The sequence below is a fragment of the Bacillus rossius genome, chromosome 7 (assembly GCF_032445375.1).
Source record: "Bacillus rossius redtenbacheri isolate Brsri chromosome 7, Brsri_v3, whole genome shotgun sequence".
NCBI classification, from domain to species: Eukaryota; Metazoa; Arthropoda; class Insecta; order Phasmatodea; family Bacillidae; genus Bacillus; species Bacillus rossius.
Genome location: NC_086335.1, coordinates 69436197 through 69454161, shown reverse-complemented (window position 1 = coordinate 69454161; position 17965 = coordinate 69436197). Strand labels below are relative to the sequence as shown.

Below are 17965 nucleotides of genomic sequence, written 5' to 3'. Positions count from 1 at the left end.
GCGCATCTCGCGTGGCCTTGGACGAGCCACTCTTCGCGATTGAGGGGGGGGGGAGAGACTGGAAAGTGCAAATGTATTCAATGAACATCTTGGCAGGAGGAGTGGGCGAGAATGTACGAGAGACAGACAGACAGAGAGAGAGAGAGAGAGAGAGAGAGAGGGAGAGAAATATAAAAAAAAACGGAGGTGGCATTTATAAAAAAGACACACACAAGAGCGTTACTTCTTCTTGGAAGCTGTTTACGCTTTTTGGAACCCGTTCCACCCCTCCTACTCCCCCCCCCCCCCCAGCTAAAACCACTCCACTGAAAGCCCGACACTGGGTGTGCCAGAAGGTACTGTTGGTATTCACGCTTCATATATAATAGGTAGAGATCTGAAAAATTCGCGGATTCATTTCGTGTATATGCTAAAATTCAAATAATTATACCTTAGTGCTGCTTCCGCCAATGGTTTACTGTTAATCTGGAGGACTGAAGGCCAATTAGAGACCCATCACTCAAGGAAGTGTCGAATCACAGGCCACGCAATCGAGACGACTCACAAGTCAGCAGCCAATGAACAGTTGGCATTTGCCCGAGTGTGTAGAGGATATTGGAGTATATCCTGAAGGTCATTGAACCCGCGAATTTTTCCGGTCTCTAACAATGCGTTGAAAGTATGTATCTGGAAAGGTCCCAAACCCAATGCATTGTATAGTGAAAGCCAAACCTCATTATCTCTATAAGGAAGGAGAGTAAATAAAAACGGACACCTGATGGAAATTTAGTGTGTTAACGTTTACGTGTCTGTTATCATACAGTGTTTTTATCACCATCAGACGAGTCTTTAAATATGAAGAGAAAAAAAATCAGCTTACGAACCTTAGACAGATGGTATATCAAAGTTTCTAACAATTTTTATGATTTAAAATTTAAAAAAATATATATAGTATAAAATTTTCGCAATTTATTAAAAAAAAAGTGTTAATTATAATGAGGTATTTTCCCTCATGAAACTAACTACACTCGTGTTGTGCTTGCTGAGTGTCAGTGCAAGCCGGGAGCAGTGGTGCTATCCGACACTCGCATCTACAGTGCACCGGTGTGAGTGGGCTCTGACTCCTCGCTGAGCGAGAGCACAAGTTGAGGGACACCCTGTACGCGGAGCCACCGGGCGACCAGCAAGTAGCACGCCCCAGTCGTCCAGCGACTTTGCCGAGCACACTGGACGAGGGGGCGCCGGCGTCACCTAGGCCCTAGTTACCGGCTTTCAGTCCGACACGGCGGGTTCGATCACTAGAGGCCGGGAAAATTCGCTAATTCATTTCGCGATAGGCTAAAATACAAATAGTTATACCTCAGTGCTGCCTCTGCTATTGGCTCACAACTCACATGGATGACGCTGGGCCAATGAGAAACACCCAACCAAAGATATATCGAATCACAGGCTGCTACGTTGGGACGTCTCACAAGACAGCAGCCAATGAGTGGGTCACATTTGACCGAGTGTAAGTCGAACTATGCAATTCATCCTACAGGTCATTGAACCCGCGAATTTTTCCGGTACCTATCGATTACCAGTGGTCACTCAATCTAGACTGTCAAAAAAAAAACGCTAATTGTTTAGGTACGTGCTGGTAAATTTGTAATTTTTGTAATTGACGACTTGCACTGTTTCCATACCAATGCAACCAGCGGTACCGTAGTTTAGTTTATTTTCTAGCCAAAGCAACGACAAAAAAAAACTTCCCCTCTTTAGTTAAAAAAAATGGGCGTGTTAGAAGATATGCTTACTTGGCGTGATAAAAAACTAATTTAATATGGTATGTAAAGAATTAATTGAAATAAAATAATAAAATGACTGGAGTGAGAGTATAAATAAGGTTTCTAAAGTATAAATTCATTCAAATTTAAAAAAAAATTAAATAAATACTCAGTATTCAATAATAATATAAACATGTGTATAAAATAATTATTTGATTTAGTAAAATTATTGAGACAATTTTTAATTAGTAATGAAAATCTTTTAATATACTGAATGTTTATTCAAAATTATTAATTGTAATTATTTTTGAGATAATAATTTTATAATGCAAATAAATTATACATACGGAAACATGACATCACTTATATAAATACACTTTAAAAGGTTTAAAAATACAATTTTTTAATCACTAATATTCACAGTAAATAAATGTTTTTAATTATAAGTACCAGTAGTCAAGTATCAACCACTAAAGTATTTTATTTAAAAGCACTTATATAATTTTTATTTATATGTAGTCTATATTCATCCAGTCAATTTATTTTTTGCATGCTGCGCGCGCATCATAAATATTCTTTCTCGTTATTGTTTTTTTTTTTTTCGTAACGCGCCTAAAAAGAATAACTTAAAAAAAAAAACAATGTAATTTTAACTTTATGAAAGCTCAACCACGGAAAGCATTAACACTGAGAACTCGCGCCGCAGCCGTGTCTGCCAATCACCGGCCAGGAGCCAGGCCTTCCGCGTCGCGGAGTGACCAATCAACAGGCGAGGCTGCCCGCGCAGTCTTCTGTTCAGCCAATGAACGCCCGAGCGCAGGATCAGCCTCGTCACTTCGCTTCTGCGAGGTTACTTGTTCTGTGCCTCTGTACAGTTTCGCTGATTGATGCATCGAGTGTATTGTCTGACGGCGTCGTTTGCTGGTATGTTCGAGAGCCGGCATCAGTACGTGAGGCGACTGCAAAATTGCATTTCCTACATAAAAAAAAGGAAGAAAAAGAAAAATAATCCGTTCGGGGAAAAAGGCAGTATCGTTTCAAGACTTCGCGATAAAAGAACGAAGTGTGTTTATCAGTTTCCAACCCAAGGCATCGTTATCTTCTAGCGAGTACAAGGTCTCGGAGTTTATCAAAGAGAAGGGGCAATTGTGTGCGCGAATAGCGATAATGTTGTGAAATATTCTGCGACACACTGCGACGTGGGTCCGGGTTCGAGTCTTCAATTCTTGGTTATTTTTTACTACGCAATCGTGGCGTAATTATTAAAGTTCTTTGCGCGAATGGACTAAGATTCTATTTGGATGAAAGAATATAAGAAAAATATAAGGTTCAACAAGGTCTTTCTAATAAACATACTTAATGTATTCAAAAACATAGGCAAATGTACTCTAAAAATATTTCAGTAGGTAAACACAGTGGACCTATTTATTGGTTTTAATATGATCAGTGGCTGTTTTCCAAAACTTAAATTGGTGTTTAACATAAATTATTATTTTGCATATCAAAACGATAAATTTTTGAGAGGGTGAAGCTGTATGTTTTAAGTCAACAAAATCTATCTCACAACGTAATATTTGTTTCAACCAACTCTTCTAAGATCCTTGACCATAAATATAACTTGGTTATTACTAACTATAACGTTTCGCTCATTCAGATTTCTGGTGGTTTCATCTAACTCAATACAGTGGCAAGACATATTTCACTCTCATTAGCTTAGCAATAATGGTGGTTCATTGCGGAACTATTTAACAGATTGTTAGTTCTTTAAAAAACACTTTAGTCCAAGTTTTTCCGTTATTAGCTGTGTACGGCGGAACAGGCTTGTTATGTCCGTAACCAAACTTAGCTTTGTTGTTATCAAATCGTCCATGATTTCTTTCAATGACGACACCGCCGTGAGTGCACGTTTCTTATCAACAATCCTGTTTCATATTGAGCTGTAAAGACCTGCAAAATTCGCGGATTTATTCGGTGATAGGCTAGAATTCAAACACATATACCTCATAGATAATTTTGCTATTGGCTTACTGGTCATCTGGACGAATCTCAACCAGTTATAAACCCTCTCAACCAAAGAAGGATCGAATCACAGACAAACCAGCTGAGACGACTTACAAGTCGGCAGCCAATGAACTTGCGTTATTTGCCCGAGGTTACAGGGGTATGTGCAGTCTATCCTGAAAGCCATCGAAACCGCGAATTTTGCAGGTCTCTAGCTATGAGGTGTACAAAAACAAGCGAGTATAAGGTGCGGACCCTAGCCACAGGACATAAACAGCACAACGTAGAATGCACCATACGTGGTTACATAAACCGCACTGATTGGTCCGAGTAGGTACTTGCACAACTTAGGATGTACTTATCACAAAAACATAACTCACGAATATTTCCACACATTACGGTAGTGTATGTGTTTTCCTGTTTCCCGGCGGAACTCTCGAGAACTACACGTTGCAGGGACTTCCTTGTCTCGTGGTTTTCTCGCAGCTGCGGAGCTGGCCGGCAGCGAAGCTCAAGTGGTCGGACACTCCCGACACCCCGACACTCCGACACTCCGACACTCCGACACTCCAGACTAGCAGGACCCCCACATGGCCGGTGCTACCGTTGCTACGGCAACGGGGCCCATGGGTCTAGGGGACCTGCGAAGGAAAGAAAAAAATACTTAAAACAAAAAAAAAGTAGACAATTTTAAATAAATCATAGAAAACAATTAAACAGTAAGGCCTGAATTTAGTTACCGATGAAATATTACACCAGAGTAATATTATTCGGAATATGCTGTGCGTACAGAACGTGTCTGAATCTACAACTGTGAGTATAACAAAACCACCACCAATTGACGTGACACCATGTTGACAGTGCAGAACACTTACACTCATTTATTTGCCATTATTCAAAATTAATTTACGTTGACAATCGAAACGCTGACTTAAAACTAGTTTTAATGTGTTTTAAAAGTAATTGTTTAAAGGATAAAAAAATATATATAACTAAAACAATATGCATAAAGGAAATTTTTTTTTATCTCTGTTAGAAAAAAAAGGGGGGGATCATGACTTCTAGCAACGGGGCCCACAGAATGATGGGGGGGGTCTGCTCCCGACACTCCGACCAGGGGTGGACTCAGAGGTCTGGAGGCCTCGGGGCAACAGAGGAGCGGAGGTCCCCTGGCCCCAAATTATTTTACAAATAAAATGAACAATTTTTTTCAGTCGAGTTTTCCAATAAATAATTTATTGTGAAATCAAGTAGATTCTCTTAGTATTTAAAAAACATACATAAATATAATCGGAGACAAGAATTATATGAAATTAAATTATAGTGTTAATGAATATTTCTGTTAATATTTAACAATAATATAATCATGTATGTACAATGTACTGCAGGTAAAGGTAAAACAGCGAAAAAAGAATATCAAAGGCAAAGATGTTTACTAGTGTTTACTTGTCGGAATTTGAAAGATTTTTTTTCCGAAGTGTCTATTGTGGGGGCCCTCCGTTTGTGGAGGCCCCGGGGCTTTCGCCCCGGTTGCCCTCCCCTAAATTCGGCCCTGACTCCGACACTCCGTAGGGAGTCACGGGCTGTCCGCGCAAGCAGGAAAAACCAACTCCGATGAGCTGCAGGAAAATAAACGTGTTCCATATCCCGAGAATTTTCGTCACTTCCGAAGGAGCTTCCCGTTTTCACATTACAAAAGTTGAACACCCGTTAGTTTTTCCACTGAAGTTATCCGTATTTCCTCATCCTTTGCGCCGCCATTTGCTTTTCTTTTAACCCCAACCACTGGCAATGGGTTGATGTGTTCGAATGTGACGGGTGTTTGAAAGCGATGCTCATTAGCTGCAGCATAGCGATGTAGTAGTTATTTTCACACATTCGCGTTAACTGCATAAGGGTGATTCCCCGTTATATTTTAACCAGTTGAAATGTTTCCAAGCGTGTTACATACGAGATTTTTTTTTTTTACGTGATAAAGTCTTATAAATCGATGAACGCCGGCTTAACGCACGAAAAAGCATGACTCATTGTCACGTTCCACCTGAGCCGAGCGTGCAAGAACAAGCCAACCACCGAGCGAGAAAATCTTCTATAATATCAAACATGTTAAGGCGGGCTTTTTAACAAATTGTTCGTGATTATATTTAAATAAATTATTCAAATTAAATTTGCAAAAACTATAAATAATATTTGAAAATTAAAAAAGTATGCAATTTTTCATCTATGTTTTCTTGTGACGTTATCACGTAAAATCATCGTCCGTAAACTGACTTTACAGACAACCCCCCTTTTTTTTTAAAGATAATGTATTGATAACAATAAATAAAAGTGAAATACACATGAATTTTAAAATTCTGTTTGTTTATAAAAAAAATTGTTGTCTGTAAAGTCGGTTTACGGACGATAGTTTAAAGTGACGTCATAACAAAACATTGATGAAATGATAGTTTCGTTAAAGTACTAAATTTAAAAGCTACTTTTGAAAAGCCCGCCTTAACCTATTTAATATAATAGTAGATTCATAGGCCAATCGAGTGGACGAGAGATAGATGCGGCGCAAGCGTACAATGAGCGTAACGGGACACAGCGTAACGGGACAATGTGCGTAACGGGACACTTTTTTCGTGCGTGCAGCCGGCGTTCATCGATTTATTGGACGATTGTCACGTCAAAAAGGTTTTGAAAAAAGAAATGAGGAGGCACGAAAGAAATCCACTTGTCGTGTGGAACGAGTCGAAGGCCGCAGCGCGCCAGTGCGACAATGCGCCGTGTGTTCGGGGCGCGAACAGCAGTCCTGAGTGCAGGCAACACCCGGGTGTGACGTGACGGCTGTTTGCCCGGCTGTTAGCGGCCGGCGAGTCAACAGCCGCCCAACAGCAGCTGCACGTGTGCTGACGAGGACCCAGTGGGCTGGCCGGCAGCCCGGCGGGAAACGACTCAACTCGCCCCCGAAACACAACCAGTGGGGTCGTTACCACGACGCCGAAATACCACAACGCCGAAATACCATAACGCCGAATGTCAAAACTGACCGCAACGCTGACAGCTAGAAAACTGCTGTGTGCCACAACGCCGAAAAATGATTTTGCGGGGAAGGGGAGCCACAGGAGCAAAATGAAAAAACAACTGAATGAATTTGTGTGTTAACCTTACCTAACGTAACCTTTGTGGCAGTCCTGCAATGACATTTTTCGGCGTTAATGTATTTCGGCGTTGTGGTAATTCGGCGTTGTGGTACACAGCAGTTTTCTAGCTGTCGGCGTTGTGGTCAATTTTGAAATTTGGCGTTATGGTATTCGGCGTTATTGTACGTTCGGCGTTGTGGTATTTCGGCGTTGTGGTGCGTCCCCAACCAGTGCCACCCAAACCAATGCGGACATCAATGTCCAAGCCCCTCCCCCCCCCCCCCCCCCCCCGCATGGTAGACTCTTTTCTACTCTGTCCAACTCTTCATCCAGACCATCCTCTGTCTCCTGTATTCTCCTACACTTGATGCACGCAAATTTGCACCCCGCATGACAGTGCCCAGGGTTTTCCCTGTGTCTATGCAGGTTTTACCTTGGCCCAACCTATCTCTAGTTATAGTCTAGATTTATGAGTGAGGGGAGTTAGTCATATATAAAAATAAAAAATAAAACTATCGCGGACCCGGAGACACCGCGCGAGGATCGTGAAAGATGCCTCGGGACGTCAGGTTGTTTATTTACTTCGTCTTCGCGCCTCCCAGACAAAACTCGTTGCCTCATTGGAGAAGGACAGGCACTGTTTAGTGGATCTCAGCCGAGTCAACGTTAAGGACTTAAACAGAAAAAAAAAAAATTCTGTGCTTTCACAAAACATTCCTTTGGAAACCAGTTGCAAAGAAATAGTTTGTAATACTTCAAGAAATATGTTGTAACTTTGTACAACGCATGGATATGGTTATTTTTGCACATATGTATTACGATATTTTTTAAAGAGTATTTCTAACAAATAATTGGCTCATAATCGTATATATTTTAATTGATGTTAATCCAAGCATATATCTTTTTTTAAAAACAATGGAACAGAAAATCGAATATTAAACACTTCGACTTTATTTTGTAGTACCATGCTTACGACTGGAAATCTATTCGGAGAACGGTTAACAAATAACTTTAACTATTGGAGGTACTGGGACAGCACAAAGCATGAATGTTCGGGAAAGAATCCGATCCCAGTATTAGCTGCGAACATAATTTTGTAGTGATACAGTTTTTTTCATATAAATGTACAAAAGTACAAATAATCTTAAATTTAACACAAAAAATTTCAGTTCCATTTACAAAAAAAAATTGGTTGTATGTAAAGTCGGTTTACGGACGATAGTTAAACGTGACACTGTCATAACAAAGCATTGATGAAATGATTGCATACTTTTATGAATATAATTGAATCATTTTTATCGAATTATCATTATTTTGTATGGATACAAAGAAGGCGTGAAATGAAATCTACAATTTAATTGATAAATTTACTTTTATTTGCACTCATTAATTCAAATATGTTTATTACTTTAACGAATAGATTATTTTAACTATAACTTTTATACATGTTTGCTATTTAACTTCTTCCAATCTGTGTTATTCTGTTAAGGATAGGACGATGATAAAAAAAGTAAGAAAGGAATGGGGATGTTTCAAGTTTAATGTACCTCGAAAAAGTCAAATAGATGGTTGTTCCAATCGAGTGGAAGAGAGATAGATGCGGTGCAAGCGTACAATGAGCGTAACTGGACACAGCGTAACGGGACAATGTGCAATACGGGACACTTTTTCGTGCGTGCAGCCGGCGTTAATCGATTTATTAGACGTTGTCACGTCAAAAAAAATTGCAGTTCAGTGGTGTTTCGGTCGCCATCATAAGGACAACAGTGTCTGGTGTGGTGTGTGTTCGGAACACACAGGGAATCTCGCGCGGGCCGATAACAGCAGCACAAGGTCTTGTTGTTTATTCCAATCTCTTACAAACATGTCACAAGAAGAGTAATCAATCAGTCTAATTCTGTGCTCGCTTGTTTACGGCGCGACTTCTATTGGCTCGTCTCTCGCAGTCTCCGCTGGCGTAACAGACTGAATTATACCTCCCGTGGATGAACACTCGCCCGGCGAGTGCCTGCTCGCACCAGGGACTCGCCTCGGTGACGTGTCTGGTCACTCGCCTTGCAGCCGTCCACTCGCCCGGCGAGTGCCTGCTCTAACCCAGGATCAACTTGCTCGGCGCACGGCAATGTTGTAAGTCTTCTGGAAGAATATCCAACAAAAATGGTACATTCCCACACGAACCAATTACAAGTTAATTTCTTCGCAGCGACAATGGGCAAACAATGAGCACAATGGGCCACTCACTCTCCAACAGAACTGTTCAAACACACGAGTCGAGTGAGGGAAAATTCCCGCCTGCCCGGTTACCGGGGGGGGGGGGGGGGGGGGGGGGGGGGGGGGGGGGGGGGGGGGGGGGGGGGGGGGGGGGGGGGGGGGGGGGGGGGGGGGGCGGCTGTTAAGTTAGCAAATATTTTTGAAGTGAAACATCTTTGGCGCGATGGTAGTAAAAATTCAAGGTCGAATTTGAATGCTACGTTTTCGTGAAACGTTGTTGTTTCTTTTCCCCCCCCCCCCCCTTAACCTAAATAATAACTAATTTTTATTTGGGAGGGGTCTTGGTAGGGAAGACGCACTTCTATTTATTTATTTTCTTAGCCAGGTTAAGGGAGGACCTAAGTGTGTCCTCAGGCCAAATTATTTAAATTAAATTTGTAAAAACTGTAAATAACATTTGAAAATTAAAAAAAATACGCAATTTTTCACCAATGTTTTCTTATGACGTTATCACGTATAACTATCGTCCGTGCACGTGGGCAGCCGGGGCCGCGGTTGGCAACCCTGGCGCGCAGGGCTGAATGGCGACGCCGACAGGAAGACGGGCGTCAGCAGGACGTGTCTGGCGCTAGGGTCGCCGCGGGCAAACAGCCCGGAGCTGCGCACGCAGCTATCCGAGGCGGCGCTGAGTCAGTGGCCGCCATCTTGTCGCGCACCCACCACCGCCGCTTCTGTCCCTGCCCGAACACGCCCGAATGTTCGCCTTCGGCCAACCTCGAGGTTTATATATATATATATTTATTTATTTATTTATTTCTCTGTTTATTTTAATGTAGCTGTACTAACCTAACTAACCGTCCATAGTTTTTGACGTGATAACGTCTAATAAATCGATGAACGCTGGCTGCACGCATGAAAAAGTGTCCCGTTACGCACATTGTCCCGTTACGATGTGTCCCGTTACGCTCATTGTACGCTTGCGCCGCATCTATCTCTCTTCCACTCGATTGGAACAACCATTGATTTGACTTTTTCGAGGCACATTAAACTTGAAAAACTCCCATTCGTTTGATACTTTTCCTATCATCGTCCATCCTTAACAGAATAACAAAGATTGTAAGAAGTTAAATAGCAAACATGTATAAAAGTTATAGTTAAAATAATCTCTTCGTTAAAGTAATAAACATATTTGAATTAATGAGTGCAAATAAAAGTAAATTTATCAATTAAATTGTAGATTTCATTTCACTCCTTCTTTGTATCCATACAAAATAGTGATAATTCAATAAAAATGATTCAATTTTATTCATAAAAGTATGCAATCATTTCATCAATGTTTTGTTATTACGTTGTCACGTTAAACTATTGTCCGTAAACCGACTTTACAGACAACCAATTTTTTAATGTAGCTAACCTAACCGACCACTTTTAATATTTGAATTCATTTTTCCTGCGCAAAAATAAAACCAATCCCGAGGTTGGCCGAAGGTGAATGAATATTCGGGCGTGTTCGGGCAGGGACAGAACTTGTACATCCTAGGCTTCTCCACCGCCGCTACTACCTCTGAGGTCGGGTGGAGGGGAGGGCCTCGCGCAGATGCCTTTCAGTTCTGTTTAATTCGGCTTGTTTTTTCTGTTCCGTCAAAATTATGAACACTAAAGAGAAAAAGAAAATTTAATTTTTTATTTTGTTGTAAGGTAATGTGCTGGTCAATAACAAATTATTTCGTATTAGAAAGAATAAAACTTACAAAGATTTCACTGATGTGATTATACCGGAAATTTGATATTAAGAATTTTGTAAATGACCCGAGGATAATAATTTGATCAGGAAATTATATCGAAATATCCTAAGATAAATGAGCAAAAAAAAAACATTATTGAAATTTAAGTTCCAGGGTTGTATTAAAAAAAATGGTTGAAAAGGTAATTTTTTTCAAAATTTTAAGGGAAGATACTCCACGTGCAACGTTCTAGAATCCAAGATGATGACTTATAATTAGGCTTGCCATACGTCCCGGTTTGACCGGGACAGCCCCGGTTTGAAGCTGTTGTCCCGGTGTCCAGGCCGGTTTTGTCCGTGTCCCGGTCAGCGGTAAGTAACAACAAAAAAATTGTATTAAAAAAATGGAAACAGGTTGAACAGAACTACCAGCCAATATACGCAGCTCTTTAATCACTTCTCTGTTCAAGGGGTCAACTTTCCAAATCTTGGCAGGGTTTTAGAATATATGTTTTGTTTGCCAGGTACATCGGCAATTATTGTAGAAAGAAAAATTTTCATTAGTGAACAACGCTTTGGGGAGACGACAGGGATTTTTTTTTGACACGCAAAGTAAATTTGCATCCCTATTGCTCAGACTTTTATGAACTATTTAGAAGTAAAAAGTACATGTTAAAAGAATTACTTTCAAGTCTGTCTGAACTGTTTGGAATGGGGAAATAACTTTTTTTTGTTTTATTAACATATTAATACTAATTTAATGTAAATAATTTTAATATAAAACATAATACAAAAAAGTTTCCGAAAAATGTGTTTATCTTTATGGAAATTTCAAGGTTTAATTTTTAACATAATTTTTCCCAGGGGCTGCCGCCCCTCCAAGCCTACTTATAACGAAATGTGCAGTGCTCTATAATCCAAGATGATGACTATAACGAAATGTGCAATGCTCTATAATCCAAGATGGTGACTGTAACGAAATTGCAATGGTCTAGAATCCAAATGTCGGCCTCCAGAAGACGAAACAAGATGGCAGACATATTGTCAGACTCGGAAAAAATTATTGTGATGTCAGATTCAAGATTGCAGACGTGACATCAGAAACCAAGATGGCCGATGTGACATCTGAATTCAAAATGGCGGACATTACGAGCGCCATCTTTTATTTGGATGTAATGGTAACTGCAACATTCGGTGATTAGGATGTTCAATTTCAAGATGGCGGAATTCATGATGGCGGCCATAATGTAAATTGCATCACTTTTCGTGGTCACGAACCTGGCTTAGCAGCTTGAATTTTTTATATTTTTAAGAACTCTTAAGCCACTTTTAGGACACTTCAAGCCGTCGGCATTTTTTTTAGGATTTAAATGGGAATGTTTCCATCAAAATGGGAATTTTTTCCCCTCAAAATCGGTTAATTTTTATTTTTCTGAAATTTTTATTTTTATTGTTTTTACTAATTTCCCCCTAAAAATACTGTAATTTGAGCGATATTATAGCACATTTTGAGGGCCAAAGATCAAGGTCAAAGGTTAAGGACAAGGTCATCTAAGATGGCCGCCGTGACGTCATGGCGGGTCGGCCCAGCTCACCACAGCCTGAAGACCGGTCTCGGATCACAATTTAATGGTATTCATATTTTTACTGTTTGGGACCCCTTGCCAACTGGCGGCTGATGCATAGCTGATAGCTGCCTCCTCTCTGGGTGTGCTCTGCCAATATTGGCTTACCAACTTCATTGTCACATTCAGCTGATGTAAACAACGTAATGTGATTTTGCGTGACAAGTGTCCCTCAACATCCAAACGTTTTATTTGTAAAAAATCATTAAAAGTAATGAAATAATTTGGCGCACTCACTGCGTAAAATCTCGGACATAAAGGCCAGGTTTATAAACTAAGCAAGAATCGCAACGACGCAACACGGTCGTTTACAAAACACGGAATTCCGCAAGAAGTCGCATTAGAAAACTAATTACTTCCCCGGGCTTCTTTCGTTAATACATGTTCATCATGAAAACATACGAAATTGTCAATATTTTATTTCAAATTTTAATTTTATTCCTTTTGTGAAAGTTTAACAAGTGAAAATATCTTGGATATAATAAGAACAACTTCGTGGACTTCTCTACAAGCCTGCCTTTTGGAAGCAGAAACGCGAGATGTTGAAAATTTTGCGTCGTGCGTAGTTTATGGACGGGTATTTGAAAATGTCGTTATCGAACGTTTCGCGTCTGGCGTCGTTGCGTAGTTGGCACGAGGTTGCATCAGCTCGAGGGCCGTGAACACGCGTGGTTGAGTTGCACCGACGAGTAAGCAGTTGGAAGTCGGCGCCTGGGACATCTGAGCGCGGTCCATGCGCGTCGTGAGACAGCGCAGGTCACGTGACACGGGGCGGAATGTGGCGCGGTCAGCACGCGTGGGTGGCGGCGATAGGGCGGCGGCGGCGGCGGAGGCCCTAGCCGGGGGCGGGCGCCGTTGGACTTGCGTATATGGGGCTCTTGTGGCTCTGGGGATCCGGGGCACCGGGGCTATGATGCTCTGGGGCCTTGGGGCTCCAGGGCAATGATGCTCTGGGGCTCCAAGGCTATGGCTAGAGACCTGAAAAATTCGCGGATTCATTTCGTGTTATGCTAAAATTCAAATAATTATACCTTAGCGCTGCTTCTGCCTTTAGTTCACTGTTGATCTGGAGGACTGAGGGCCAATTGGAGACCCATCACTCATAGAAGTGTCGAATCACAGGCCCACACAATCGAGACGATTCACAAGTCATCAGCAGCCAATGAACAGTTGGCATTTGCCCGAGCGTTTAGAGGAATTTGGAGTCTATCCTGAAGGTCATTGAACCCGCGAATTTTTCCGGTCTCTAGCTTTGGGGATCTGGGTTCTGGGGCTCCGGGGCTATGAGGCTCCGAGGCTTTGGAGCTCTGCGGCTCTGAGGACAGGGATTTTAAATAAGGATAGCTGTGTGCCCGAGAATATGCCCCGAAAAAATTGAAGAAATATATATACCTACTTATATTATAAATGCGAAAATGTGTTTGTCTGCAATAGAACATCATAGGAGATAGGTCATAGACACATAAACAGTGAGTTGTGTAATTTCCCCATGTCCGCCACACAGTCATATAGTAAGGTCTGGCAACTTCCTATCCTTCTCCTTGACGAAACCCATCCGCTTGGTGAAGCTCGAGACTGCTAGCGAACTAAAGGCGCCAATAACAGTTTAGTTTGGAACTTCATCAATAGATGGTGTTGCCTTGAATATGTAACGCGCTATCGTTTGGTGCGTCTGTCACGTCTTGCCTCGGGGTTACCTGCCTTCCTTACCTGAAGATTGGCGTCCCGGGTTTGCTAATACGTAGTCTTAATGCATAGAGATTGTGCAATCAATGGGACTTTAAAATCATATCATCCAGTTTTTTCAAGTGTATATCCTACAGACTTGAAAATCGGTAGTAATGTTTTTTTAACGTGACAACGTCTAATAAATCGATCAACGCCGGCTGCACGCACGAAAAAGTGTCCCTTTAAGCACATAGTCCCGTTACGCTGTGTCCCGTTACGCTCAGTGTACGCTTGCGCCGCATCTATCTCTCTTCGACTCGATTGGAACAACCATCGATTTGACTTTTTCGAGGCACATTAAACTTGAAACACTCCCATTCGTTTCCTACTTTTCCTATCATCGTCCTATCCTTAACAGAATAACACAGATTGGAAGAAGTTAAATAGCAAACATGTATAAAAGTTATAGTTAAAATAATCTCTTCGTTAAAGTAATAAACATATTTGAATTAATGAGTGCAAATAAAAGTAAATTTATCAATTAAATTGTAGATTTCATTTCACTCTTTTTTTGTATCCATACAATATAGTGACAATTCAATAAAAATGATTCAATTTTATTCATAAAAGTATGCAATCATTTCATCAATGTTTTGTTATGACGTTGTCACGTTAAACTATCGTCCGTAAACCGACTTTACAGACAACCAATTTTTATATATTGTTATGTGTTTAGCCCGGGCAACGCCGGGAACTTCAGTTAGTAAATATAAATACACTCATCACTGACTCACTGACTGACTCACCGACTTACTCACAGACCAACTCTGTACCGGCGTAATAATTCTGTTTTCATGCGCTTACAGTGTAACATTTTCGTTGCTCTTTGACCTCATTTTCCTCCTAGCATTGCTGCCGAGGCCGTGACGCAAAGATAATAAGCATGGGAGCATAGCATAATATTTTGACGAGGCCGATAGTTTCAGCATTTTTCAGTGATAAAATAGCCAGCGTGGCCTAATTTGCCAAATTTTGGCCCCGTATATCTGTTTAATATAATTCAAGTGATTGGCCTCCTTTTTGCAAATCTGAATCTACCAACCACTGTTGAATCATATTCCAGCGCTAATGAAAGGATTAAATTTATCGCGAATGGATGTTAAGGCGTTTCAACTGTAGCATGCTAATGTTGTAGCGGACTTTATCAACTGAGCATCTTCATGCGAGTCGCACTGCCAAGCCACGGCGGCTAAACAGAATGGATAAGTTGTTTCTGGTTGAGGCAAAAGAATAGTACACACCATTCTAAAATTTGGCAAATGGTACAACTGGGGTTAAACGTACCACCGGTTGACATCTGGACGAACAGACAAGTAGTGCTCCTGGTGTACCCTCACGGGTTCAGACCTAGGAGGAGGTGGTGAGGCTAGGCCGAGCTTCGGAACCGAAACAACTTGTCAAATGCGTTCGAGGCAGATATCTGACAGTGGCATCATGCATTATTCAGGGCGCGGGCTGCGCATGAATACCTGATAGTGCTGGCGACCCCCGGGCCGGCTGATGACCGCCCGTCTCGCCGGCGGCACGAGGACGCAGTCTGCCCTTGAGCGGCGCGCGTCGCACCGGGTGTCTGTCTCCTCCTGGGACTCCAGAGCGCCGCGGCTGGTGCGCCTTACGGCCGGGCAACCAACACTGCGCTGGCCGGGAGCCCCCGAAACAACCAGCGCCACCCAAACCAATGCTGACAGCAATGTCCAAGCCCCCAACCCCCACCGCATGGTAGACTCTTGTCCAACTCTCCTTCCATATCCATCCTTCTGATTTCCCGTAAGCATCCTGCTTGATATTAATGCATGAAATTTTGCATCCCGCATGTCAGAGCCCAGGGTTTTCCTCTGTGTCTATGCAGGTTTCACCTGGGACCCAACGTATCTAGTTTTAGTCTAGTATAATCAGTGAGGGGAGTTAGTCATGGCGCCAATCGCTGCCATGGCTGGCCAATCCCCCTCCTATAGAGCATCCCACTCTTAGATTGCAGTGTGGAAGTAAATGGGCGCATTCTCTCTCTCTCTAACACACGCCGATTGCCGTTAGCACTGTCCTTGTTTCTTCGTGCGTTGTTGCCAAATATCAAACGAAATTTAAAATTTTAATTTTTGGACCAAGCTTTTTTTCATATTGTATAGAATCAAAATACGCATCAGGCAATGCTTATTTTGAATACTTAACAATATTTTAAGTGTCCGAAAAAATTAAAAAACATAACGTATTCGCTGCGAACTGTTTTGAAGTATTCCGATATGTTTCACATCAAAAAAAGAAAACCTACATGTGTATTTCATTCAGATTTTTTTTATTAGTAAATTAATGCCTTAGGACGCCACCGAACAAATGTTAAGACAAAAACTGTACAGGTTTCACTTAAATAATTTTTTTTAAATATTGAAATGCATTTTCTCACAAACTGAAACATCAAAAAGTTGACCCGCGGAGAAAAAAAATTTATATTAAAGATAGATGGGGAACGAAAGCGAGAAAAATGTTCACAATGAATTGAATTAGTTTTTAAAAGCAGCCCCATCTCAATTGCTTCTACAGTTTCCGTGGAAATAGCTGTTAAAGATGTGTCTTATCAGTACAAGAGCGCGCGCTGCCGTCGTAAGAGGAAACAGGGTCGTGTGTTTAGATAAGTGGGGTTCTGTCCTACAAGCAATTTCAAATACATGGCTTCCTTAGTCAACAAAAAATATTATAATCGATTCTTGAACATAATATGTAAAATGTATGAAATAAATACGAAGGAATTCAATAGCGATCATGGTACAAAATTTTGAATTACTTTTCTATCCTTCTCAACACCAAGCATCTTATCAAACATTGTTTTAGACAAAGTTTTGGAAAATAACTATGATATTATTACAAACAATTTAAACAGATTTGATAAGGTGTCTACTAAGGCAGTTACGTTTTTTTGTCCGGTGAAAATTTTTTTCGAACCCATGCAGTTATGGCTGGTCGTATCAAAAATGTATTTAGAAAACATTTTTCGGCATTAGGTAATCCGAGTTATCATACGTTAAAACGGATTCGATATTATTCATATTATGGGAGTTGTTGCGATTTTTCTGTTTTTCAAAAAATCTTCCCCATTTCGAACCAATTGTTCTGATTTTTCCCATAACTTACTCGACCGAGAATTTCCATTACTGTATTTTATTTATCATTTTGGACATGACTTGTCCAAAAATACGGCATTTATCGGGCTCATGAAAATTTGATATATATAAATATATATATATATATATATATATATATATATATATATATATATATGGGATTTTTAGAACAGAAAAGAAAACTATAAGAAATTTTCGTCTACAATAGGTAGTTTTTATTTGAAATTTACATAAAAGTGGTATTATTACAATTTTATATGTGTAATAGTATAAAATATTATAAATTACGATATGATTTCTTAAAATGCTTCTTGTTCGATCCAAATTACAAAGACACGCATCTCCTGAAATTCGTAATGTGTTAGAGATTTGGCAACAGCGCGCGCCATAAGCCGTGTACTGCAATCTAAGAGTGGGACGGGCTATAGCACATGATGCATGCTTCCTCTCCCGCATGGCTTAAACCCTGCATGCTTAGAGCGTATGGGCTTCGGCCTGAGACGCACTTAGTCTCCCTCCCTAACCCGGAACCCTCCAAAACACACTTAGTTTTAATTTAGGTTAGGAACAAATAAAAAAATTAATAAAAAAAAACAACACGAACCCAAAACACACGAACAACAATCGCTACAAGCTCAGACGACACAGATTTCTCACGACAACCAGCGTACACCAGGGTCGTCCAAACTAT

The 17965-nt window shown here is 40.9% G+C and overlaps 1 long non-coding RNA gene across 1 annotated transcript; it reads right to left on the bottom strand.

The window, feature by feature from the left end:
- Positions 1–2211: 2211 nt before the first annotated feature.
- Positions 2212–15715, bottom strand: LOC134534318 (uncharacterized). The gene is made up of 2 exons (XR_010075482.1): positions 15628–15715; positions 2212–4387 (listed from the first exon to the last, which is right to left on the bottom strand). It is a non-coding gene; the product is annotated as an uncharacterized LOC134534318 (long non-coding RNA).
- Positions 15716–17965: the final 2250 nt, after the last annotated feature.